The 19,468-nt window shown below is 33.0% G+C and overlaps 1 protein-coding gene across 1 annotated transcript in view; it reads left to right on the forward strand.

Annotated features, from left to right (window-relative positions):
* didum (dilute class unconventional myosin) overlaps positions 1-19,468 on the forward strand; it is a 73,110-nt gene that overhangs the window by 30,776 nt on the left and 22,866 nt on the right. The gene's annotated exons all lie outside the window — the stretch shown is intronic.

Below are 19,468 nucleotides of genomic sequence, written 5' to 3' on the forward strand. Positions count from 1 at the left end.
GGTGAAAATCAGATGTAGTGATTGCTTTGTAAATTAATTTGTTCATCTTGGAAAAAGTTTTTTTTTTTTTTTTTTTTTGATACTCTTTAATCCTCGCAAAAAGATGTGTATTAACTCGAAAATAAAAACTAGGATCCATAAATAATAATATAAGATGTCCAATGACAGTTGGTTAATAATTAAAATAACGTGCAATGGTGGTACTGTCAAATTTTGTATTTATTAAAAAAAAAAACGACGTTTCGGCCGTTTGGACAATGTCCCGGCCCTCATCAGGTACAAAAATCTGTGAGTAATTAAAAAAAAAAAAAATTCTATACAATACAAATTTTAGTAAATACAATAAACGCAAATGAAGTAAAGTGTATAATAAACCTCTGACTCTTACGAAGGGGATGTAAAATCGTAATGTAGTCAAAGTTTCAAGTTTCGTTGCTTTTATACCCTGCACATACACAAATGTCACAATACACGCACATAATACAATCAAATAAGAATCGCAAGCAGTTCCTTGTGAGACATACGTAAACAAATCATGTTTTCCTAATACCATAAATGAAAGGGGCCCTGAAATCATGTACATCAAGTTAGCCTCCTTTCTTAATTGACTTAACGAGAGACTTGTAACAATTTTTCAATTTTTCTGAATCTTGTTGTCTATTAATATTATTATTGAAATAATGTACATTTAACATTTCGGAAAACAGGCTCTTTTTATAGTTTTGTTCTGTGTCTAAAATTTTTATTTTATCAAAATTGAAGTTGTGTGTAAATTCAATGCTATGTTGTGATTACGGAAGCCCGGTCACGACATCTGCAGGCAGACGAGTTGTCGTGCATGCAGTCAAGATAATGGGCATGCAGTCAAGTTAGTGGGCATGCAGTGAACTTGAAACGTATATACACTGGAATATTTCCACGAATTAACCAAAAATATAACCTCCATTTATATTTTACTATACCTCTTAAAAACCGTGGGAAACAACAAGCAACTACAGTAAAGGTAAAATTAATAATTTATTATTTAATTATTACTCGTAACACTGCATCGTTTTAATCGGTAGCTTGAATTCTGAATCATTAAGTACATCTATAAGTACTAATAAAGTAATCGACTGACTGAAAGTAGCAAACAACGTTTTATTAGTTTTCAGTTTTTCAATAGCTATACTGATTAATTTGTTTTAGATGAATGAAATTAATGTGGTTTTCGGGGAGCAAACCATTAAACTTCCTTTGAACGCTGAAAAAGTTCTCAGCTTACAGTCACTTAAGGAATATTTTCCTGAATCAAACGGTTTGATGTACACGGTCCATGGACAAAACATCGGATTACAAGTGAGGGATGGAAATTTAATTCCAAACCCACAAGTTGATACGTACCACATCCATGTTGCCAAAGGAAATGAAAAAATTGCAAATCCGGAAAAAAGTGAACGAATATCTTTTTATAAAAAAGCTATTCTTGGTGTAAATACAATTGAAGGGAAGCCAGAACCAATTCCCAAAAAATTAAAGGTAAAATTGTATATCATGTGTCACTTGTGTATATTATATCTTAACTAATCTGTGTTTACATATTGACAGATTGAAAATCTTCGAAGCATGTCCACTTCTCAATTGAAAATGAAAACAATTCATATAGGTTGGAAACACATGCACTCATCCAAAAATAAGTATGTGCTTCAAAAATTTCCAGTAGGGGGTACGAAAGAGTTGCAGTTAGATGCCTCATAGTTCTATTCGGTTGATAATGTGATAGAAGAAGGAACAAAATTATTCACCAATGAAATAGCTATTGAAATTTTTGAAGAATCTGATGTGCATCTTGGATTTTTTAGTAACTCTATCATTGAAAGTTTTTCTTTGCCAAATGGTCGTTCATGTGGTCTTTGGGAATATTATCAGCACTTTCAAATTCCATGTAATCGTATTAATTTATATCTATTTACGGATCAAAAAAGTACTTCTACAAAAGAAAATAGTCCTCATGCTCCAGTTACAAATTCCAACACGAGTGATTTGAAAGATGAAGAAAACTTTCTTAATACAGCCATGAAGCCTGATAATACCAAAGGATGTGATTCCAAAGATGAAAATTATATTCTTATGAAAGGTAGTTCTAAGGCAGTTTTAAAACCAACAGAGAACGTTCAAGCTCCAAGTAATGCTCCAGCTCTCGTTACACCTGTTTTTAACAAAGTCTGCGAAACGACTGAATTTTCTGATAGCAATGGACATCATATTTTTATTGTGAATAACAGTTTTAATAAGGTAGATATTTATTATTGTGTTTTCCTAAAATCAAGGTATGAAGACACTGACATCATCTCTGAGAGAGATAAAAGTGGCATATACTGGAAAATGGTGGACGAGGAGCAAGACAATAACTCACATATATCGAATATTCCGTTAGATGACTTTGATCCTCAGCAACATGGTTTTGAAATTAGCAGATTGATAGTCAATGGTATCGTTTACCTACAGCTGGAAGTTGATGAACATCTTAAAAAAAAATATTTGTTTCCAGAATACGCTGGCTCCAAGGAACATACTCTGATTCATAATACTGACATAATATCAGGTTTTTATTATGATAACTTTGGGATCGGTGCTATAAGTACTTGTTCTGACTGCAATCCAATGTATACTTGGTTTAAAGATGGTACTGAATATCTTAAAGGACTTCGCTTGATGTGTCTGGATAGAATACCAGTCACTGATGTAGAAAATGAATGGTACTGTACTATTACATGTGACCAAGGCTGTAGAGATCAATCTAAAAAAATTAAAGTCAGTACCAGTACCTGTAAAAATATAAAACTAGATATGAGTGATGTTCTGCAGATAGACAGATCATCTTTTACAATATCCGACGTACTACTTGGGGCTGGCTCTCAAGGAAAAGTTTATAAAGGTTCGTACAAGGATAAACTTGTGGCTATTAAAAGTATTCCAATTAATCCCCGTAGTAATAAGTATTTGGAAAAAGAAATAGCTATACTTAAGTCATTGAAGCACAGCAATTTCATTTATTTAGTGGGGGTATGTAAAGAAGAAAAAAAGATTCATATTGTAACGGAGCATTTTGATGGCAAAAATTTATGTGATATTGTATACGACGATAATTATAAAATATTGTTTAATTTGGATGAGAAGAAAAAACTGGCAGTTGCTCATCAAATAACACAAGCTGTCGTGTTTTTACACTGTCGTGAAAATCCTATCATCCATCGTGACTTAAAGCCAGAAAATGTTATGATTGATAAATCTGGTCTTGTAAAAGTCTGCGACCTTGGACTGAGCACCTTAAAAATGTTAGATAACATACTGCGAACAACTATATGCAAGCCCGTGGGAACACTACTTTATATGCCCCCCGAAATCCTTTTACGCAATGATGAAGCTTCAACCCACAGTGATGTGTGGTCCCTCGGCTGCACCTTAATTGAACTGTTTCAAGAAGAACCAGTATGGGATGCTTGCAGTGAAGATGAGTTAAAAAATATACTGAAAAGCCAAAAAGTTCCTGACGTCTCCAAAGTACCGGACAAACTTAAGTCTATCTTGGTTAGATGCTTATCTCACGATAGTTATAAACGTCCCTCAGCGATGGAGATCCTCAAAGCGTTCCTGTAGTATTCAAGTCCACATGTTAACTACATACTAGTCTAATGTCAAGATGATTTAAGTATTGATTGTAGTCTGTACCTGAAGAGTGATAACTAGTGTGTAAGAGATTATAAGAAAAATATCGGACTTAAGACTACTTTTTTTTTTATATAATTATTTCTGTAGGTTCTGTAGTTATTTAGATTCTAAGATATTGCGGAAGGAAATATTTATTGTCATTGTTTTGTTCTAACCAGTGCTATATACTTTATGTGGGAAAGTGTAATGTAGTAGGTAGTAAATAAATCTGTATTTTTGGCAAATATTGCACGCAAGAAATAAATTGTGTAAACGTGCGTTGTTCTGCATGACTCTTAAGCTGTTAAACAATACAGCCAGTAATGTAATGTTTTTATAAAATCATATTAAATATAAATAAATTGACAAGCAACATATCTTTTTACATTTTCGAAAACTACAATAATATAATCAAATAGTTTTTTGTTACATAAAGTTTTATTTAATAATGATAGTAAAGCATACATCATTTAATTACAGTAAAAATTAAAAAAAATTTTTAAATAATTTTTCAATATTCCACAATAAATCTTGACTACCAAATATACAATTAATCGTCAGTACTGTTCAATTTCTAGTAAAATTTTATGGTACATGGCAATTGCTTCTGAAGCGTTACTGGGTGCTTGTGTGTTAGGAAAAAGTTCATGAACTAATTGATAAAATTCAGGCTGACAAAGCTTTGGCAACTCTGTAAAATTTTCCCAAGCATTTAAAACTTCTTCTTCGCACACTGGTTTCCCACAGTCTTCAGTACCACTAGCACCTGGCACATAAAACAAATAGTTCGGTTTGCCATGAGAAGTGTTTACTCCAATTTGCTTCCGGATGTTATGACGATTCCACTCTTTTCGAGTTCGATCCAAATCACTTATCATTAAAGAGCCAAAACAATATTTAAGACATTCAACTTGCAAAGAATTTGAATTATCATAGTGCTCCACTGCTCTCATGTCTTTGAAAAGATCAATCCAAAAATCCATGGAACATTGTCGGACTCTGTGCCAAGTACTTTCAATTCGTTGATTTGATGTACTCTTTCCTGTAATATAGCTTCTACTTCCTGCGTGGTCGTCTGAATGATTAGCCCTCAAAACTTTTTGAACATTTTCAATAATACTATTTTCCGTCCCCTTATCAGATCTTACCAATGTTGGAACAAGATTGAATTTTCGGACTGCTCGAAGGTAGTAATAGCAAATAACTTCCGGCTTCTTGTTAGTAGATGCAACGGATAACCATAAAATTTTTCGTGAATAGCCGTCAATGCAACCATGAATTGAAAAACCGAATGGTTTTAATTTGTCGTAGCCGTCCAAGTGCCACAAAAAATTTGGGCCCGGCACGCAATACTCCCGACGTTTTAACTTGTATTTTGACCTATTTTCTACCCCTTCAGGATCTATAACAAGGAGCGCTTTTTGAACAGTTTTTCTGTACACTTTTAAATCATACTGCTGCTTTAATCTATTCCACATAGCTTTATATCCTAAGCATCTACCACTTCCATCTAATTCTTCAAGAATAGCACTGATCACTAAATCCAAATTCTCCTTGAATAATTTTCGACGTAAGCCCAATTCTTTCAAAATTCTTTGCAAATGTCTGTACGAAATTTCATATCCAAATTTTATCAATAAATTTCTTATTTCTTTGTAGCTATAATTTTCGTCAAAAAATTTCTTGATCAACTGATTTTTGAACATGGTTTAAAATCTGACAGTTTGTTTTTGTCGTTCAGATCACTACAAAATCTATTGAGGTTATATTTTTGTGTTTATTATGTTTTCAATTGCATATATATTCTTCAAGTCGACTGCATGACCACCAACTTGACTGCATGCACGACAACTCGTCTGCCTGCAGATGTCGTGACCGGGCTTCCGTAGTGGTGATAGTACAGATGTATCCTTTTTTTCTCTATGTCTCTTTTATGTTCTGCCATTCTTAATTTTACAGTTTTCGATATTTGACCGACAAAACCAGTTGCAATCCGCACATGGTATGTGGTAAACAACATTATTTTTATCGAGTGGCTCGGTTACATCTTTTCCAAGTGAAAAGATCAAATTCAATTTATTTTTTTAAATGTATACAAGACCAATGTGAAGCTTCTTACAAAAATATTTAATAGGACCGTGCAAGTGGGGAATATACGGTAATGATAAGATTAGTTTATAATTATTATTGTTTTTATTGCAAATGTCAATCATGTTCATGGTTTTTAAGGTATTTATTCTTTTGTTTAAAAATCGTTTTGTTTTTTATTAAATACAAAATTTGACAGTACCACCATTGGACGTTATTTTAATTAAAAACTAGAAGTTATACAATAGTTTAATAGCCCTATTGTCGATCCTATCCTCGTCATCGCGGATCTATTAAATTGTATCTTAGATATAATTACTTGAGTGGACTTCCATCAATATAAAAACAGCTCTTTGTTTTTTCAAGTCTCACATTTTTTTTATATAAAACAACAATAAAATCGACAGTAGAAGCACGTAAGGATCGTAACTCAATGATGGGAATCCGAATTTATATGGACCGGCCTCGGGATAATAGAGGCGTGCCAACATATCCATCGGTTACATACAAAAGAGACTCATCTACTACGGGCAAAATGATTCAATCATTCACTAAGTGTCAAAAACGTACATTATAAGTTGATTAGATAGCTTTGAAACTAAATAAAAGGAAAAAAATGTCACAAACTAATTTCGGTACTTTGAATGGATGTAGAAGACAACAACTGAAATGCCGAGTTCAACGTCCAACTAGCGAATCGTGGGGGATAAGCGGTCATGGCCATCAAACTCGCAACGAGACGTTTCCTTTTCAGCAAGAAAAAGGTGTTTGTAGTTTGTTTTTTCCCAGCTGTTCGCCTGAATGGGCACGTGCGACAATCATTTTTTTTTTTCCTTTCTCGCACTATGGTTTTTTATTCACAGTTTTTTTGAATAAATTTTACAGAGGTTGAGTTAGTTTTTATTTCGAAATCAACTTGACTGTTACAAAGATTAACTTCAAGTACCATCAAATACTGGAACATGTACGTATTAAGATTATCACATTAAATTTCAGAATATCGTTTGTATACCTTCGATAACAGGGCCATCTGCCCTCAAAATAATATAAAAATAAGAGATCTAGTTAATTTCAATGACAACATACACATTATAAGGATGCATATCGGTACCCCTTACGAATAGTGGCCCTGTTCGAAATTTACCATTTGGATTAACAAGGGGAGGGTTAATAGTGCTACTCTTCGTAAAAACCGTCTATATTACCAGCTATAATAAAATTTAAACTCGAATAATCATAAAATAATAATAATAATAATAATAATAATAATAATAATAATAATAATAATAATAATAATAATAAAAGAAAGAAGTAAAGCATTTACCAACGTAATTATTCTTCTATAAAAAAAAACCATTCACTCATCTACCAAAACTACATAATGACTATCATGTGCATGAAAATGCGAAAACTCATTTCCATACCATGACATGGACAGCAGCGTAGCTCCCTTTCGTGGCAATTACGCAATCATAAGCCTCTAGACTTCCTCAAACTAGAGATCAAAAAGCGTTTTAAGATCCAGGACCGCTGATTCTATCAGAAAACAATTACTAGCTTGCACTGAAATACGCCAAAAATTATTTAAAAAAAATCATAATTGGTTAAAAAAAAATAAAAAAATCAGTGGACACATCCGTTCGCAAAACCAAATAACAGTACCACAAAGCCGAGCGAAAGTTCCTTGTCTCTCTTTCACTCTTGAGAGTTTCATTATGCAAGCGTCAAGCGTATAGGCATGTGTGTTGCGGCGCAGTTATTCAACGCTCAAGTGTGTTGAGGGAAATAAGTAGCAATGAGAACGTGTGAATCGCTGGAGCGCGAAACAGCTGAGGGAGAGCGAGAAAAGTCCATTAAAGTTTGTTCACGCTGGCGCAATTCGATGAGCTTTTGTTCTGATGCGCAGCTTTTGGGGTAAGTTTGATGGCATTATAAACAACCTTGAGGGCGCATTAGAATCCACTTTGGCGAGAATAATGTATATGTATATTTTCAGTCTTGCGAGTCCAAAGGTGTTATTTGAATAGTGCAACTGCCATGTGTAATCTTATTAAGATGAAAAGCCTAGTTTGCAAATAGTTAATTAACTTAATTGTTAAAATCTAATTAACAAACAGTACGTATAGTATAAAAAGAGGCGTATTGTATGAGTTGGAGAAGTCTTTTTTTTTTTTTTTTTTCTTGTACTGTACATTTTCTAGTACTCTATACGTTTTTGGATGATTTATTTTATTGGATTTTAAAGTGAACTATATCAAAACCGTAATAATATGAAATTTAAAAAATGTTCTTCCATGTATACAATATTTCTCGTTTGTATTATACCGTTTTTTTGTTGAAGACGTTTATCACATTTGGGTTTTTCTGATAGACATTATTAAAACATTGAACGTATATTTGTCGTACTATGAAAATTTCCCACACAAAGTTTCAGATCGTTTTACAGTGCCGTTTTTTTAATCAATTTAATTTGAAAACAATCTTAATTGAACATGTAACCTAATGGAAGAATTACGTAAAATTGCATATATGTATGTAAGGAAATGATAGGTGGAAATCTTAAAATTTTTCTTTGTATGATATAATACTATTCTATAAATATTATTTTAAATTTTTAAACGGATCTACAAGTTGGTTTTTCAATAAAATAAGGAAGAATGGGTCGAGGATGCGTAAGGGTGTACGGATATAAGTACATCCCTACAAGCAACACAATTGCCAGCGTTACTGCATATTTCTCGTCCCCTCGCCTTTTGGAGTCCCCCCCCCCCCCGCTAACTAAGATGAACGTCCTTAACGGAACCCAAAACATAAATTTGTTAACTATTTGAAATTAGGCTTCATTTAATATAGAACTGCATTGAAAGATTTGATGTATAAACTTTAAAGTTTTAGGAACTACTAAAAAATTTTTCGTTGATAAAAATTTAAAAACATCCTAGACCTTGCTGGAATAAAAATATATTACAAAAATTATAATTGCTTCTGATACATTTTAAGAACAGTATACCTTACTTCATCTTTTTTGAATTACATCATTCAATATTATTGGTACATGTACATCTAATGATACGTACATAAGACCAAAAACAACAGTTTACACAAATCAGTTAAGTTAAGGAAGGTATGTATAATATAGGTAGTGCGGCCAAAACATTTACTGAATGTATATGTAAGTCGAAGTTTAGATGCCGACTGCGAATTGTAGGGAGTGCTTGAGGCACTTACACAGGCAGGGCTGTTAATATATCTTGAAGAGGCCTCCTCGAGGAAGAAACGTCGACAACTTTTTATTGAAATGAAAACATTCACTCCTCACATGGCTTGTTGATTGTTTCATGTATTAGAACCTAGTTGAGTGCTTTAGCTGTTTTGGAAATTTTTTTATCCATTCTGAAACGAATAACATACTACAGATAATTTAGAAAGAAGCAGGTTACACTTTAGAGGTTGATTGTAATAGCTCAACACTGTTTGAGCCGCGTGGGTCTAATTTCTTGACTTCTTATTCATTTGGCATTTGGATACGTAATTGGACTCCGTTATGCCACGTTTCATGCTTTGTTTTTGAGTATTAAATTTTTTTTGGTACCATTTTTTATTACTGACTACAACAGCAACGTAAACACCAAAGAGCCAGGAGCTATCACAGTGATAATGGAACATGTTGAGAAAAAATCCCACAGAGGTGCTGCGAGTGTACATCTGCTATGTGTAACCACGTGTGCTGCCGCCCTCCTGGTTACCTGCATAAACGATTTATTGTATGTCAACAAATCCAAATTGTATTGCAAAAGTAGGAACAAAGTCATTAAAATCAAATAATTATTATTTATTAATGTTATAACGATGAAATTGATATTTTTACGAAGGGAAACGTATGTTGAATAAAAAAGAAGTATAATTTTGCTTAATTGTATCTTATAGTTAAGACAAAAATAGAATTTTCTCTTTTTTAAGGTTGTATGCTTTCAGAGCTGAGCTGAGCATAATTACCTTAATGATATATAAGAGGTATAAATGACATGCAGGGAGCCATCTCTTGACATTTGTTTCATCATTGAGGTGATACAGATTTTATTTGGCTTAGCTCTGAAAGCATACAACCTCAAAAAAAGAGAGAATTCTATTTTTGTCTTAATTAAAAGATACAATTGAGCAAAATAATACTTTTTTTTTTATTTAAAATACGTTTCCCTTTGTAGAAATATCAATTTCGTCGTTCTAATATTAACAAGTAATAATTAATTTTATTCAAATGACTGTGCTCCTTCCTCCGCAATACGATTTGGCTTTGCTTACATGCGTTTACTCATTTCCACAAGTGGCCAAGAGTTCGGCAGCACAGGCGGTTACATAGAGCGGGGATTAAATCCTACCCCTCCTGGTGAAAGGCAAACGCTCCAACACTGAGCCACTGGTAGCTCTGTGCTGTGCGGGTCCAATGTATACAAATAAACCAATGTCAAACTGAGGAAGTAGGCAGGGGATTCCCCGGTGCGCACGCATTAATCTACGCACAGTGTATATATGAGTTAGGGGAATCACACATTTAAGTGTACTTTCTGTATGCAGCACGTATAAAGTCGTATAGTACTATTGTGAATTGTGAGTATCGAGGTGAGTATAGTGTTATGACTCGGGCCTGTATCGATGAACATCAATAAATCGGTTTCTCGACGAGAGCTTGAGGTAACTCCCTGGCGCCGGTCAAACGAGTCTTTCCGTTGTTAATTCGATATCACTACTAAGTACCAGTACTATACCGTTGCGTCATGGCTAAAATTGGAACTCGAACTTCGTGCACTTTCAGCGTTCAAATGAGTGTACGCAATTACTTAGTTGTACAAACAAATAATTATGTGGGACCGTAATTATTTTGTATACAAGCATATTTTTCTGATCACTCTGATGTATAAGATGCCGCAATATTTTTAAAATCGTCTAAAATACTAAAATCCATTAAAATTAATATTTTATAATAAGACATAATAGTATAGATAGAATAGTCGTCATACTTTGAAATACATATCTGAAAGTGCCATCGTGTCAGTGTACTTAGTTAAATAAAATTGTAATGAGAAGGTACATATATATTTACTTCAAAGGTGACGAGTAATGGGCCTACGATATCCATTTTTAAGGGGGCTCCTACGACTACTGCTGAGGTCAAAGACAAACGAAAAATAAAGTTTTGTTTTTCAATAAACAAATGTGTCTGAAAATCATTATGATATTTTTAATAACGAATGAAGTGGGAAAAATGATATTTATGTGTGTAGTTTAACTTTGTACGAAAAATAATTATTGTTTTGACCAGTCTAGTGCATACGAGGGTACTATATATAGGTATATGGTATATATATGTCGTGAACAAGTACGTCTGCTACCCACGTGACCTCCTGACCTCCCGGACACTATTTATTTATTTCCATCACAAATATCTCGCTAAAATGGTCCCTTATCCACAATTTTTAATACAGCATATTACAGAGGAAGACTTCATCTACAAAACGACTATATTCAGTCTGCTGGGACATTTAATTTAGTTTTATTATAAACGAAAACAAATTTTTTTTCACGCTGCCCCATAGGAACACGTGCTAGTAGTTACAACTTTGAGCTCGGATTTCTCAAAATTTTGACCCATTCGAAATATCATTTAGACCACCATTAAATTCAGTAGACTTTTATTTACAAGAAATAATATATCTCTGTTTGGGGACTTTCGTGAAGGATCCCCCTTAAGACTTCAAATGTTTCTGTAGAAGTCATGGTAACAGGCATAAGTAATTTCTTACGTACGTGGATGAGTTTTCGGCTTTGGTATTTTCCACCGCAGTTTTGATGTACTCTACACGATATCATATTTAATCTCTTCCAAATCAAATCCGCCGTAGATTTATTAATAAGTTTTTACACGCCTTCATTAGCCTCTGCTTAATAGAATCCTAAGTTTCGTTTAATATACGAGGTATTTTGACGTTGACCAACAACTATTTCAGTACAAACGGTTACATTAGTATTCCCCCGATTTTTTTATGAGATAGTCTACGATATATTTAATCTCGTATACTAATATTTTCATTCTTTTAACATTATCTTTGGAATTCTTTATTCCTGAGAGCACTCCCTCATTTATCTCCACCTTTTATTGGTCTTGGATGAAATTCAACTCGATTAAAGGATGATAGTCCGTTATCAGGGGAAATTTTCTTCTATAAAAATAAGATCGAAAACAGTTGACTGAAAAAACTATGTCGAAAAATTCTTTTTTTACGTAGTGTAATTTATTTCCAGGTCTCTTAGCGCCTAGTATAGAGGTGTAAGTGATTGACAGATCGCCTAACTCCACTCACACTTCGCTTGAAATTTCCCACCATCTAGCGAAAGTAAAAATTAATGAAGGCACTCATTAAAATTTTTTTTCACGCTCCATGACGATCAAACTCGTGTTTAGGACATCAGCATCGTCAATTTTTCACTTTTCATAACTTGACCAACGGCGTAATACGTATGTTATGAAAGCTTACCATTTTTCTGTTGTTTAATACGTAACCACAAGACGATTGGAAAATTAACTAATTATTATTTTGTACTGTTTCTTCAAACAGTTTTGTTATACGTGCTTCGCCCAGTCCCACTATTCTGGGTGTATTTCATCATCAAACTTGTACGCCATATACTACCTAAAAGTAAAATTTTTGCTTACATTTTTTTCTCGTTTAATGTTTAAAAATAAAAAAAAAATTTTCAATCCTTTTAAAGTTTTTATTTAAACGCTACTTACAATATGACTTAATGAATCAAAAAATAACAAAAAAATGTGTTGAATAAAAATATGTGTGATGTCAAGACATTCTAAAATAAAAACTATACATGATGATATAATTTTATTTAATATTAACTTTAATCATAAACAGCTTTTTACTTAACTGTTTCGTGTAAGACGTCAAACAAATCAATTAGCAGTACTTAAGATTCTTTTCATACTATAAACTAATTTAATGTCAATTATTTCTACAATTAATAATTGATTTTTGCAAGACTTCACCAAGAAGCCACTTACTCTGTTCTAATCATTCACTCAACAAACAAAAGGGCTTCAGTAACTTGTCAATTAATTCTTTAGGATACAGGAATAAATACTGTCCATATTTTTTAACTTTTTATAAGCCACATAAATTACACTTGGGAGGGGTAAAACGTTTGTTAATTCTTATAATTTAAAGAAAACAAAAATTACTTTCTCTTTTACATACATAGCTATATATCATGATTGTTGCAATTTAGATGATAAAACAGTCGTTAAAATTTTCTTTTTACGGAGTGCAGAATAATTACTTATACAATAAAGTTAGGTAAATAACTCGCGACTACTTTAGTCCAAGGAACAATAATTTGCTGTCGCACGAACTGTCTCACGTATTATTGACTGATTACCGCTAGTGCTTATACAAATTATACCTTGTTAAATAACAATAATCTGTAAAAAAGAATTATTTTTGTGATTCTTTAATCACGAGTCTTGGGAAAATTTTTCAAAGTTTAATGTGATATTACATGGTATTTGATGTATGTTCCATTATTTTATGGTAATTAAAATGACGAATGGGTATTAAACTAATGTACGTGCTATGTGTATGAGCTTTCTTGCATTATTAAATCAGTGATAACAGTTGCTGCAATACAAAATGTTCGTCACTACGTTCTAAGTACATTTACAAGGTTGAAAAATATCGAACGTGTGCATGCAGATAACCAATGAACGAGCCACGGTCGTTTGTAACGGATAAGCGCCTCTTTGTTCGCTGATGTCAATCACGAATTTGTACCGAAGCGGATTTTTACCAAAGAGTAGTAAAAGAGAGAGAGAAAGAGCGTGAGAGAAAAGCGGGCGATTGGCGCGAAACGGGCGCTAACGATGCCTGTAGGCATGCAACGCGCGGCCGATTCCGTTAGACCAGTTACGCAATGGGCTTTACATTTGAATATACCTGTATAGTCTTACTGCTGGTTAGCAAGTTTGACGCATACTACACACAGCCGGCGTTTAATGGTCTCGGTAAAGCTTTTGCGGTTTAAATTTCCCACGATTATTTGATTTAGTTTTTCATCGGGAACGACACGTAGTAAGTCTGTAGATTAATCGAAGTCTATAACCGAATCATTTGAATTCGTTGCTTTTTTAAACTCATTTTTACAGAACAATATTTACGACACCCTTATGTGCGTTATTCCGCATTGTTCAATGCTTCATTTAATGCACGTGGCCATGGTTTTTACAATAATGACATGTATTATGATACAAATTTTTGGTTATTAGGCATTGTACATACTTTTTTGACCAATGTGTGGCCCAACTCGCAAAAATCTACTCCGAGCAAATGCCGAGGAGTTCGTGTCCATTCCTTTTATGACCCACACATCATGTGCGATTTCTAACATGTATAAGTATCTCTTGGAGTGAATTCATATATTGCGAGGCATTTACGCGCTCAGACTGCAACAGTACCTCCTTTTTCACTCTTCCTTTTCTTATATTGGCTACCCGATTGTTCAGTTAGGTGCACTTTCTTCATTATGCCGAGATCAGATGCTTATCCCAGCTGATAGAACCGCGGCTCCTGTAAACGTACGCGAATGCATTACGTGTCTGATGTATGTGGGTTTAGTATAATATACCCCTCGAGCACGAGATCGAAATTAATTATCTGTGTTTACACGTCTTAAAGCTTTTGTACTCAATTTGCTATTCATTCAATATTTTTCAGAGACTACATTTATTTTGATGGTATGGATGCCATACACATGATACAATTTTCAAAAGTATAAGTCAATGACAAAAGCTTGCTGTAGCAAATCCAGTAAATAAAGATTCAGATTTACTTTCAACTGTTATTTTATTTTGGCGTAAAATTAATTACGAAAATAATACGTGTACTTAATTATACAAGTTAAAGAGGTTTTGTTGATTGGCATGTGTGAATACTATTTTTTGATTTACTACAGTTTTCAACATTTTTGGTCGAGATATTGTTGTTCACAAAGATGATACATAACTATGCCACTCCCTTAATGTTAATCAGGTTAATGTAAAGTTATGTTAAAAGTATTGTTTTTGTTCGATATTGTTTCAATCTTATTACCATTATCTATCCACCAAACGCATAAGTCTAAAAATTATTTAAAATATATCTCAAAGGAATCTTGAATGCTCCGAGATTTATACAAGATATCATTGAGAAGGTATTTAGAACTATTTTTTGATGGGTAATTATTTATCACGGTAATAGAATATATTTGAAATGATGGGATCTTTTACTGTTGGCAGATAATTTTTTAAAAAGATGATGATGGGATATTACTGTACTTGTGTAGATATAGTTTGAAATTAAAGACTTACTGGCACATTTACAGCAAAAAATAAAGCCGAAAGAAATGATGATATAAGTTCGGAGCACATATTTGTCTTTGTACTGTTTTTACTATTGGAACTATATCGTGAAGTCTTTCCCAACGTTAGAGTAGACACCCAACAACAAAAAGGATTCACCAAACTTTGACTTAGTGGTGGATACCGGAAAACTTCTGTGTTATACACCCCCAGTAAATGCCATTGCTATTTGCAGTAAAATTTCTAACCATACTCGAAAATATTTTCAGTACTGTACTAAAAACCAATTCATGATTCCCTGGTAACAATGGGACCAAGAAATCTTCGAAGTACAAGGGAAAGACAAAGAATCCGAAGCGCGTTTGTGATAACTCTGTACACACACATCTCCGTACGCCCACACTCGGTCGAGCTGCTGGAATGCAGCTCCACTGCGAGAGGAGTCGTTGCACCTCTCATCTTCCTCTTTTCAACCGAGGATCGGTATATCTTTCTGCGCTCCTTCTCTCTCTCTCCCTCTCGCTCTCACGCTTCTTCCTTTTTCCTCGTTTACGCTTTATCTCCGTTACAGCACTACCTCTATATTATACCCTTTTTTTGTCCCCCTTCAACCGCTCTCTCTCTCTCTTTCTCTCTCTCTCTCTCTCTCTCCATCGCTCCCTTATTCTCTGTTGTTTCGCTGAAGCTATGTAGCCTCGTATAACTACACCTTTCCTTCCCTATGCACAGCTCTTTTTCTTTATCTCTTTTTGTTTCGGTTTAATTCACGCGGATGGTAGAGATATATGACGATGATAATAGTGGCGTACAGGCTGGGGTATATTGATAATTGTTATCGTTTCCTGTATCGTGTACGCGAATGCATAGTTCGCTCGGGACGAAAGGCCGGGGAGCCGGGTCTTTTTCACGAAAGTTCTTAACAATTATAGGCTTTCTTTGAATTGGTAACAGTGATTTTTTTAATTTTTATTTTATTGCGTCAAATAAGAATTATCATTGACGCGGAAATCCTAAACAATTTATGAGAAACAGTAAAAGTTCGTGGCTTGAGGTACACGCATCCTTCTTGAAGGTATGTCTCGGTGATTGAAGATGTGCAATTGATTAATACGTGGATTCTTAAAATCGATTCATCGTTCTAAAGAAAAACATGGCGATGAATCCAAACTTTTGTATGTAAGGTGTGATTTTTACAATTTTTAACAATTTTCAAATTTTTAAAAATTAATTATAATTCCCTTCAATCAATGTAAGGTATTTTGTTTAACATAAAAAAGTCACTCTCTTTAAGGAAACACGTGGAGAAAGTTGTAATATCCTACCTTAGACATTTTTTTCAACTTCGGACTTTTTCTCACAACCGTCCAAGCCAGTGGAAAAGGTCCTATATAGGCTAGCAATTTAATCACCCTTGTTACGTCAATGTGACAAAATCAACTATTGTAAAATCTACAATTTTTCTTGATTTTTTATTTACCTTTAATCTCGGTTCAATACGAGTCACGTGTAAAAAAAAAAGTGGCTAAATTTAAGCAAAACACTATGTCTTGCTTAAAAGGCACGACCATTCTACAAGGTGCCAGAGCAAAAAGTGTTATTTCAACAATAGAATTCTAATTTAATATTATTCCGTTGATATATCCAACTGAGTATAAATATGCTAACTTTAAATTTAAACTAACAAACACTTTTTCAGCTTAAAACGTTTTTCGATATTAAGTGTATCATAACGACACTATAGATTAAATTATTCAAAACAGTAATTAGATAGTACAAAACGATTTGTCGGCTGTTTTGAAACGATTTTTGTCGATTTCATCGTTACGACGGCATTTTAGAGAAAAACTTACACAAGTTTTATTTTGATGAGCTGAAAATTTTTTGTGTTTAACATTTGGTCGTAGGATTTGAATTCATTTCTGTAGCAGGCAAAAACCGCTTTTTTCACTGTTTTCGTACGTATTTTGCTTTATAGAGCGTTTGCACTGCAAAAGTTGTATTTCAACGAGATCTACAACTCTGCCTTTGAACGCGAACGTGTGAAATGTATGTCAAAAAAGTTATAGCTGAAAAAACGATTTTTTTGTCTCAGACCGTTGCACTAAAAATTCTGTCAAAATTTTTCCTTTCAATCAAACTTCTCCAAATGCAAACCATCAGCTTAGACATCCAATTTAAAGTTACGTAAAATTTTTTAGCACATTTGGGTCATAGTTACTTGAGGTAGTCGAAAAACTTGATGACGTACATACTTTATTTCCATACATACACCATGTCACCAGTAATTGAGTCGTTTACCCTTACCCTATTCATGATGCAAAATTAAAACTATGGTACCCATTGAAACTCTTGTGACCTAAACTATTTCGTTTAATTTTATTCTTTGGTCACTGATTACCATATCGTGGATTTTATCGATCATTTCTTGCTCGCACGTCTATAGGAAGTTCCGAACGATGTTTGTCTTTCGTTTTCGTACGGAATTTAAATTCATTTATCCAAATGTAAACTGTACAGGGGCAGATATGCCATAAAATAAAATCCAACTTTGTCAGATATCTGTAGTGAACAATAATGCTTACTAAAAACAAAATTTGCGATTCTACGAGCGCTATGTCTTAGATTTTCTAAGGACTTATTGAACTACCCTCGTACTTAAAATACTTATCATTGAATATATTGAAATTTCGTTTCACGATAAAAAAAAGATTAAATATGAAAATAAAAAAAAAATTAAATAAAGGAAATACAAAAAAATAAAAAATGTAATAAAATGAAGTGTGAAAAAAAATAAAACAAGAAATGAAAAGAAAAAAAAACAAATTAAAAAATTATAAAGGAAATTAAAACAACAAACCAGGGGGTATTAATGGATCATGGGACCCACGGTAAGAATAAGAAAGACACAATTTCTCAGGTAATAAGGGGGTCGCCAGACCCACAGGAAGAACGAAGCTCTGTAAACGTTGGTACTGCATTCATGTTGTTTACTAAAACAAAAACTTGAAAAACGAATGAAAAAAAAAAAAAATGTAAGTAGTTTAGTACTCACGATGGTTGAACTTCGTGAGAACGTCGTGCATAAATACAGTACTCACGAAGTTCAACCATCGTGAGTACTAAACTACTTACTGTTTTTTTTTTTTTTTTCATTCGTTTTTCAAGTTTTTGTTTCAGTTAACAACATGAATGCAGTACTAACGTTTACAGAGCTTCGTTCTTCCTGTGGGTCTGGCGACCTCCTTGTAACTTGAGAAATTGTGTCTATACCCATCTCATGTTTAAAGAACTTCGTTCTTACCGTGGGTCCCATGACCCATTAATACCCCCTGGTTTGTTGTTTTAATTTCCTTTATAATTTTTTCATTTGTTTTTTTTTCTTTTTATTTCTTGTTTTATTTTTTTCTTAATTTCTTGTTGTATTCTTTTTTTTTCATTTCTTGTTTTAATTTTTTTTCACAATTCATTTTATTACATTTTTTTCATTTTTTTGTATTTCCTTTATTTAATTTTTTATTTTATTTTTATATTTAATCTTTTTTTTTCATTCCCTTTTTTACTTCATTTTTTTTCTTTCCATTGTATTTATTTATGTCTTTTGTAATTTTATTTTATGTTATATTTATATTTCATTTCATCAATTTAAAAAAAAAATTTTTTTTCACTTATTTTTTTGCGATTTTATAGCCCATCAATACAATTTATGTTTTATTTTTATATAATTACTCAATGACAGTGTGCCATTATTTAATTATCAAATGAAAAATAAGTGCCCATAAAAATCATTAAACTGATATGAAACTCGAAATATATTTATATAATGATCATACATAATTCATTTATAATTGATTTAATGAATTACTTTATTTATGTAATTATGTGATAATGTAACTTAATTTGTTTGTCAAATTCGAAATAAGCGCCTTTAAAAACCATTGATACGTTCTTCAATTGATACGTTCTTCAACTCTATTCTAGATGTTTATTTTAATTTTTTTTTTTTAAATGTATTATTGAAAACAAATACATAATTGAATGTATTATCAGTGAATACATTTAAAAATGGAATGTTATAGTTACGAACCACACGATACGTAGTACAAAACCGAGTTACCATAGTCGGCAGCGCTCGTAGCAGAGTGGGTATGGTACTGGACTCATATGCAGGAGGTCGAGAGGTTCATATCTCTTTATTGTTGTGTGGGCAGAAAATTGATAGCATAATAATTATATAAGTCAATAAACAAATAACCACATAACCTAAAACCCAAGCTATTTAACCCAGTGTCCTGG

This window comes from Copidosoma floridanum, unplaced genomic scaffold (genome assembly GCF_036245765.1).
Source record: "Copidosoma floridanum isolate Cflo_tuat_1 unplaced genomic scaffold, Cflo_Japanese_pri ptg000032l, whole genome shotgun sequence".
NCBI lineage: Eukaryota > Metazoa > Arthropoda > Insecta > Hymenoptera > Encyrtidae > Copidosoma > Copidosoma floridanum.